Source organism: Triticum aestivum, chromosome 3B (genome assembly GCF_018294505.1).
Source record: "Triticum aestivum cultivar Chinese Spring chromosome 3B, IWGSC CS RefSeq v2.1, whole genome shotgun sequence".
Taxonomy (NCBI): Eukaryota; Viridiplantae; Streptophyta; class Magnoliopsida; order Poales; family Poaceae; genus Triticum; species Triticum aestivum.
In genome coordinates this window covers 815,122,505-815,131,248 of record NC_057801.1, presented here as the reverse complement: position 1 = coordinate 815,131,248, position 8,744 = coordinate 815,122,505, and the positions used below count along the sequence as shown (strand labels likewise).

Sequence of the window (8,744 nt, the reverse complement as noted above, 5' to 3'; positions counted from 1 at the left end):
AAGTGATCGATGATGAAGACGATGCTACTTCACCGCCCCCTACTTCTGCACGCATCGACACTGCACCAAGTTCGTCTGCGCCGCCAACCAACAACGACAACCCTGATGCTTCACCTACTCCTCATGAGGACGAGTAGATGCTCTATGTCTTCAAACCTTTTTGGTCATTACTGACAAAAGGGGGAGAAGCATATGAGTTTGATAGTCTTGAAGCGGGTTCATATGGGTGGTTGCTTTATATTTTGCCTAGTGATTACAACTCTTGCTTTTGATAGATTTCGTTCCTCGAGTTGTAACACTTAAACTCGATGGTCGTCTGCTACTTATTTGCTTTTCCATGTGCGATGATAACTTCCGCACTTAGATCATTCTGCGAATGTCCATTTTTCATTATGCATGTCACTCTCTTAGTTATATCATTTCATGCATGATGAATTATCTTCATAAGTTGAAGAGGATCTCCACAAGTACAACCTGCCATGTGCATTTGCATTCGAAAAGCAAATTACTTATATGCACATCTTCAGGGGGAGCCCTTGCCACTTATGAAGACAATAACCTATCCTTTATAATTTCACATACTTTATCCCCGTTCAAAACTTCAACCAGTTTGTCATCAATCACCAAAAAGGGGGAGATTGTAAGTGCATCCAGTGACACCCCTAGTTGGTTTTGGAGTATTGATGACAAAGTTGGTTGAGGGACTAATGCGTTTGTGAGAATTGCAAGATAACGCAGGTAGTGTCCCTCATTGATTCGGTTTACCTACCAGAGATGACTCCTAAAAATGTATGAAGACATTGACGACAATGGTGGTATGTGAAGATATTCATATTAAAGACTATGACATGAGAAGACATTGAGTGAAGACTAAGGAGCGCGAAGACTGTGTTGTTTCGTTGTTTCCTTTTCTTCTTTGTTGAGTCATAGGAACCACCGTCTTAAAGTTCCCCCGCATTACCCATAACTTACCACCTGTATCTCTGGAACTCAAATCGTAAAATGACAATGCTTTCGATAGTCTGTATTAAATTACTTTGTACGAATGCACATCTCGACCGTCGGGTAGCTGATCACCATTTCAAAGTCTATATTTGTGGTTCAAGAAATGGAATTTCTATTCTCGATTCAGACAAGACACTGATTTGTTTACGAAATGCTCTTCATTTTATAGGATCTCCCAGTCGTCAAAAAGGCCGTTCCTTCTTTTTAAAGACCAATCATTTATTTATTTAAGAGATAACGGAAGAAATGGCGAGCTATTTAAGAAGCTATTTGATAAATGTGAATTCTCATTTTTTCGATGATTCTCAATGGAAGATCGGGGCGTTTTTGACCAATTCTTTTGCAAATAAAAAAAATTCCGTTCAAGAAAGAAGAAGATCAATTTTGGGTTGAACCAACAACCTGATTGTGTGGTTATTCTAAATGCAGATAGAAAGTCTTCGGTCATACTGGAAGCTGATCGATCACAAATACCTATTCCATCCTTAGTTGATTCTACGATCCCATGGGAATCCTATAAAAGAATCACTTATCCCATCCCAACGAATGATCCTAGCGAATGAGTACTCTGTATTGTTCATGTGCTGAACTTCGTAGTTGGAGGTAGCACAGCAGCAGCAGCTACTCTCAACAGGTGCCTTTCGCCAAGGATACCGTCAACCAATTAAACCTTTGCCACCAAGAATGCCTTTGTCACTCACGAGACCTGTCGGCGATCATGGAAGAGTTTGACACTACTCAGTGCTGAAGCAGATCTTCAAGACGATGGCTTCACTGAAAGATTCAAGTTTGACTCCACTCCTCCATTGAATGATGTCCAACGTCGAACTCCATCCCTTGAAGACTCTGACTATTCTTCCTCCGCGGCAACTGTGAATGTCAAAGTGATCGATGATGAAGACGATGCTACTTCACCGCCCCCTACTTCTGCACGCATCGACACTGCACCAAGTTCGTCTGCGCCGCCAACCAACAATGACAACCCTGATGCTTCACCTACTCCTCATGAGGACGAGTAGATGCTCTATGTCTTCAAACCTTTTTGGTCATTATTGACAAAAGGGGGAGAAGCATATGAGTTTGATAGTCTTGAAGCGGGTTCATATGGGTGGTTGCTTTATATTTTGCCTAGTGATTACAACCCTTGCTTTTGATACATTTCGTTCCTCGAGTTGTAACACTTAAACTCGATGGTCGTCTGCTACTTATTTGTTTTTCCATGTGCGATGATAACTTCCGCACTTAGATCATTCTGCGAATGTCCATTTTTCATTATGCATGTCACTCTCTTAGTTATATCATTTCATGCATGATGAATTATCTTCATAAGTTGAAGAGGATCTCTACAAGTACAACCTGCCATGTGCATTTGCATTCCAAAAGCAAATTACTTGTATGCACATCTTCAGGGGGAGCCCTTGCCACTTATGAAGACAATAACCTATCCTTTATAATTTCACATACTTTATCCCCGTTCAAAACTTCAACCAGTTTGTCATCAATCACCAAAAAGGGGGAGATTGTAAGTGCATTTAGTGACACCCCTAGTTGGTTTTGGAGTATTGACGACAAAGTTGGTTGAGGGACTAATGCGTTTGTGAGAATTGCAGGATAACGCAGGTAGTGTCCCTCATTGATCCGGTTTACCTACCAGAGATGACCCCTAAAAATGTATGAAGACATTGACGACAATGGTGGTATGTGAAGATATTCATATTGAAGACTATGACATGAGAAAACATTGAGTGAAGACTAAGGAGCGCGAAGACTATGTTGTTTCGTTGTTTCCTTTTCTTCTTTATTGAGTCATAGGAACCACCGTCTTAAAGTTCCCCCGCATTACCCATAACTTACCACCTGTATCTCTGGAACTCAAATCGCAAAATGACAATGCTTTCGATAGTCTGTATTAAATTACTTTGTACGAATGCACATCTCGGCCGTCGGGTAGCTGATCACCATTTCAAAGTCTATATTTGTGGTTCAAGAAATGGAATTTCTATTCTCGATTCAGAGAAGACACTGATTTGTTTACGAAATGCTCTTCATTTTATAGGATCTCCCAGTCGTCAAAAAGGTCGTTCCTTCTTTTTAAAGACCAATCATTTATTTATTTATGAGATAACGGAAGAAATGGCGAGCTATTTAAGAAGCTATTTAAGAAATGTGAATTCTCATTTTTTCGATGATTCTCAATGGAAGATCGGGGCGTTTTTGACCAATTCTTTTGCAAATAAAAAAATTCCGTTCAAGAAAGAAGAAGATCAATTTTGGGTTGAACCAACAACCTGATTGTGTGGTTATTCTGAATGCAGATAGAAAGTCTTTGGTTATACTGGAAGCTGATCGATCACAAATACCTATTCCATCCTTAGTTGATTCTACGATCCCATGGGAATCCTATAAAAGAATCACTTATCCCATCCCAACGAATGATCCTAGCGAATGAGTACTATGTATTGTTCATGTGCTGAACTTCATAGTTGGAGGTAGCACAGCAGCAGCAGCTACTCTCAACAGGTGCCTTTCGCCAAGGATACCGTCAACCAATTAAACCTTTGCCACCAAGAATGCCTTTGTCACTCACGAGACCTGTCGGTGATCATGGAAGAGTTTGACACTGCTCTGTGCTGAAGCAGATCTTCAAGACGATGGCTTCACTGAAAGATTCAAGTTTGACTCCACTCCTCCACGGAATGCTGTCCTACGTCGAACTCCATCCCTTGAAGACTCTGACTATTCTTCCTCCGCGGCAAATGTGAATGTCAAATTGATCGATGATGAAGTCGATGCTACTTCACCGCCCCCTACTTCTGCATGCATCGACACTGCACCCAGTTCGTCTGCGCCGCCAACCAACAACGACAACCCTGATGCTTCACCTACTCCTCATTAGGATGAGTAGATGCTCTATGTCTTCAAACCTTTTTGGTCATTACTGACAAAAGGGGGAGAAGCATATGAGTTTGATAGTCTCGAAGCAGGTTCATATGGGTGGTTGCTTTATATTTTGCCTAGTGATTACAACCCTTGCTTTTGATACATTTCGTTCCTCGAGTTGTAACACTTAAACTCGATGGTCGTCTGCTACTTATTTGCTTTTCCATGTGCGATGATAACTTCCGCACTTAGATCATTCTGCGAATGTCCATTTTTCATTATGCATGTCACTCTCTTAGTTATATCATTTCATGCATGATGAATTATCTTCATAAGTTGAAGAGGATCTCCACAATTACAACCTGCCATGTGCATTTGCATTCCAAAAGCAAATTACTTATATGCACATCTTCAGGGGGAGCCCTTGCCACTTATGAAGACAATAACCTATCCTTTATAATTTCACATACTTTATCCCCGTTCAAAACTTCAACCAGTTTGTCATCAATCACCAAAAAAGGGGAGATTGTAAGTGCATCTAGTGACACCCCTAGTTGGTTTTGGAGTATTGACGACAAAGTTGGTTGAGGGACTAATGCGTTTGTGAGAATTGCAGGATAACGCAGGTAGTGTCCCTCATTGATTCGGTTTACCTACCAGAGATGACCCCTAAAAATGTATGAAGACATTGACGACAATGGTGGTATGTGAAGATATTCATATTGAAGACTATGACATGAGAAGACATTGAGTGAAGACTAAGGAGCGCGAAGACTGTGTTGTTTCGTTGTTTCCTTTTCTTCTTTGTTGAGTCATAGGAACCACCGTCTTAAAGTTCCCCCGCATTACCCATAACTTACCACCTGTATCTCTGGAACTCAAATCGCAAAATGACAATGCTTTCGATAGTCTGTATTAAATTACTTTGTACGAATGCACATCTCGGCCGTCGGGTAGCTGATCACCATTTCAAAGTCTATATTTGTGGTTCAAGAAATGGAATTTCTATTCTCGATTCAGACAAGACACTGATTTGTTTACGAAATGCTCTTCATTTTATAGGATCTCCCAGTCGTCAAAAAGGCCGTTCCTTCTTTTTAAAGACCAATCATTTATTTATTTATGAGATAATGGAAGAAATGGCGAGCTATTTAAGAAGCTATTTAAGAAATGTGAATTCTCATTTTTTCGATGATTCTCAATGGAAGATCGGGGCGTTTTTGACCAATTCTTTTGCAAATAAAAAAATTCTGTTCAAGAAAGAAGAAGATCAATTTTGGGTTGAACCAACAACCTGATTGTGTGGTTATTCTGAATGCAGATAGAAAGTCTTCGGTCATACTGGAAGCTGATCGATCACAAATACCTATTCCATCCTTAGTTGATTCTACGATCCCATGGGAATCCTATAAAAGAATCACTTATCCCATCCCAGCGAATGATCCCAGCGAATGAGTACTCTGTATTGTTCATGTGCTGAACTTCATAGTTGGAGGTAGCACAGCAGCAGCAGCAGCTACTCTCACCAGGTGCCTTTCGCCAAGGATACCGTCAACCAATTAAACCTTTGCTAATGGTGGAATTGCCAAACCTTTGCCCATGCCGAAAAAGAAGCCAAGTCCGATTCAATAATTACCTTTCTTTTGTCTCTATCTTTGGACTGAATCAGAATCAGAAGAAAAGCAAGGCTATCCTTCGTTGCACACCTAATGGAAAGCACTGGCTAGATTTCCGATGAAGGAAGCCGTCTACTAACCGGAATACTACAGCAGAGGACAAAACAAGGGACTTCGAAAACGAGGATAGTTTGCCAGGTAGGGATACCGTTGTTCGAATTGAAAAAAGATACCTTTCCCCAGAGAGATAGGATTCGAAAACAAACCATTCATGAAACTCATGCAGGAGCATGCGGTGGTCACATTAATGGACATGCGCTAGCTAAGAGAACTTCTTAAGTTAGGGTACTATTCTATTGGCTGGCTTACTATGGGGAAGGGGAGAAGGCAAGCTGTGTATGGATTGATCCCTAATTCAGTTCTTTTTTCGTGGTTTTCTTTCCATCTCACAACTTCCATTTCTTGAGCCGACCTTGCCCGCTGGAGGTATGATTCCGATCTTTCAATCGAATTGGATTTTTTGTCTTAAAGTGAGGGCGATGAGTGGGGAAGGAAGCTGACGATTTTATTAGTGTGTAAGGTAGCCCCGAGAGCTGAACCAAAGCCGGCCGTTTCGAGACCAGGGAGCTTTAACAGTTTCTACTTAAACTATGTGTTCAGCTATGTGTTCAGATTATGCTATTTTGAAAAGATTAGTTGACAACAGTCAATCTAAAGATGGGGCGCCAAATTACTAAACAATAGGGGTCTTTCTGTGCAAGTCAGCTGATCTATCTACGCAATGCTGTGTATATAGATATCTTCGATGCTGTCATTTCGACATGTCCGCTTCAACCCCTCTTTCGCCTCAAAGTGGTGGAAAAAATTTGTATTTCGGTCACCATGTGTAGCCAATTGGCTCTACCCCGCTGGAGCCATGCTACTTCTTCTTGTTCAAACAGGTTCTCGAGCAGCAGTCAAATTGACTTCCCCTGCTTGAGCGTAATGCCCGCCCCTGGTGTGGTGGAAAAAGCCTCGTTTTCTATTCCTTTTAAAGCTGCTGATGTGAGCTACCGAACAAACAAGATTAGTACAAAAAGCCACAACTAGCACTAGCTTTCGTGATTGCTTCTTTCTACCTTTCTCACTCCGGTAATTGCTCCTTCTCCAAAATATCACTACGGACAAGATGAGCTAATAGAAAAAGTTAGGGCAACAGATGATAGCGACTCGCCCGACTCGAACTGGCATAGGCGGATCGGATCAAACGAAATTAGCCTTTCTTCCATCAACAGGAATCACTTTGATTTCGCAGTTCAAGAGGATGGTGGGGGCAACCTCTCTACATCTGCGGGCCGGTAGGCCAGCCAACTAACTCTTCAAATGAAGAACTGATTACTCCACATCTATGAACCTATCATTCCCCGCCCTTGTCCATTATTTCTTTTTGTATCACGCTAGGACTTTGCCTCTTTTTTGGAGGAAAAATATGGAAGTAGAATCTACTCTCTTTTAGAGGCGTCTTCCAAATCCAATTTCAGATCAATGAGGTCTTTCAGAGAGCCGCTGCTCTTTCCATGAAATTCTAGGATCTCTTTGATCCTATGCGCAAAAGCAAGGTGTGAGCCCGCGACCCCTCGATCGCTCTCAGAGTCAATCGGCCCAAACCGGGTTATGAGCTCAACGAAAAAAAACTATTTTGTGAAATTGCCTGCAAAACCGCCTTGCGAGCGTTAGCGTCAGCGTCAGCGCCATCTCCCGATGGATATTTTTTGCGCATCTCCAATAGCGCCTTGGCCCTATTTTCTTCTTCGTCTATTGGGGAAGAAGAGGAGGTGGAGTAGCAGGCGGATCTCATCCCTCCTGCGGACTTCCCCGTACTCAAAGTGACTCTGAGAGATTGCGCTTCTCTACTAATTGCATTCTGTTCAAGAGTCACTGTTTTCATGATCGAATGACGAAATAGATATACGAGCTATATAGGATCATTCGTTGGGATGGGATAAGTGATTCTTTTATAGGATTCCCATGGGATCGTAGAATCAACTAAGGATGGAATAGGTATTTGTGATCGATTAGCTTCCAGTATGACCGAAGACTTTCTATCTGCATTCAGAATAACCACACAATCAGGTTGTTGGTTCAACCCAAAATTGATCTTCTTCTTTCTTGAACGGAATTTTTTTTATTTGCAAAAGAATTGGTCAAAAACGACCCGATCTTCCATTGAGAATCATCGAAACAATCAGAATTCACATTTCTTAAATAGCTTCTTAAATAGCTCGCCATTTCTTTCGTTATCTCATAAATAAATAAATGATTGGTCTTTAAAAAGAAGGAACGACCTTTTTGACGATTGGGAGATCCTATAAAATGAAGAGTGTTTCGTAAACAAATCAGTGTCTTGTCTGAATCGAGAATAGCAATTCCATTTCTTGAACCACGAATATAGACTTTGAAATGGTGATCAGCTACCCGACGGCCGAGATGTGCATTCGTACAAAGTAATTTAGTACAGACTATCGAAAGCATTGTCATTTTGCGATTTGAGTTCCGGAGATAGAGGTGGTAAGTTATGGGTAATGCGGGGGAACTTTAAGACGAGATAGAATACCTAATATGGAAGTGGTTTAAGTGAGAGAATAGCTCCCTTAGCAAACCAACTGAGCTACTTGCGATGTTTTTGACAAATGACCTAACTTTGATGTGATGTGCCCGGCTAGCCCGGATCATTCTTAGAGCAGTCGAGGTTACCGGAATTACGGCCTTCCGTACAAGAACTGGCACTATTGTAACTCGCTATGGGCCTCCTGCCTTCTCGAAAGAAACTGGCTTTTGAAGAAATTACTCTATTTTATGCATTTAGTTGAAGCGGATTCAAAAAGCTCTATCGAGCAAGGAAGGAGTATACTATACTGTAGCTGGATAAGCTAGATACCAAAACTTTGATAAAGATTGAGGCAACCCATTTGAGGAAGAACCGGACGGACCCCTGTGGAGATGGCATAAACAATCCTTTGACGAACTTTCTGGTTAACATAGAATCTATGAGTTTTTTCTTCTAATTACTACTACTAACATTATTCAATCTGGTAAAAAACAATTTATTAAGCTCATCCCGCAAGCACATATACACATCTTGGATTTGACCGTCTTAAGATGGAAGAAGATTCGTTCTCCTACCCATTTCAAAGTTAAGCAAGAGATAACTCATAATTTGATATGCACTCGCACTCGCATCTTGGGTCACTGGAACCTGATGAT

The 8,744-nt window shown here is 41.3% G+C and overlaps 4 pseudogenes; 3 read left to right on the top strand and 1 right to left on the bottom strand.

The window, feature by feature from the left end:
- Positions 1-1,002: 1,002 nt before the first annotated feature.
- Positions 1,003-1,568, top strand: LOC123067988 (ribosomal protein S2, mitochondrial-like; annotated as a pseudogene).
- Positions 1,569-2,836: 1,268 nt separating this feature from the next.
- Positions 2,837-3,454, top strand: LOC123067987 (ribosomal protein S2, mitochondrial-like; annotated as a pseudogene).
- Positions 3,455-4,760: 1,306 nt separating this feature from the next.
- On the top strand, positions 4,761-5,340 carry LOC123067986 (ribosomal protein S2, mitochondrial-like; annotated as a pseudogene).
- A 1,597-nt stretch (positions 5,341-6,937) lies between these two features.
- On the bottom strand, positions 6,938-8,115 carry LOC123072616 (ribosomal protein S2, mitochondrial-like; annotated as a pseudogene).
- Between the last annotated feature and the right edge of the window lie 629 nt (positions 8,116-8,744).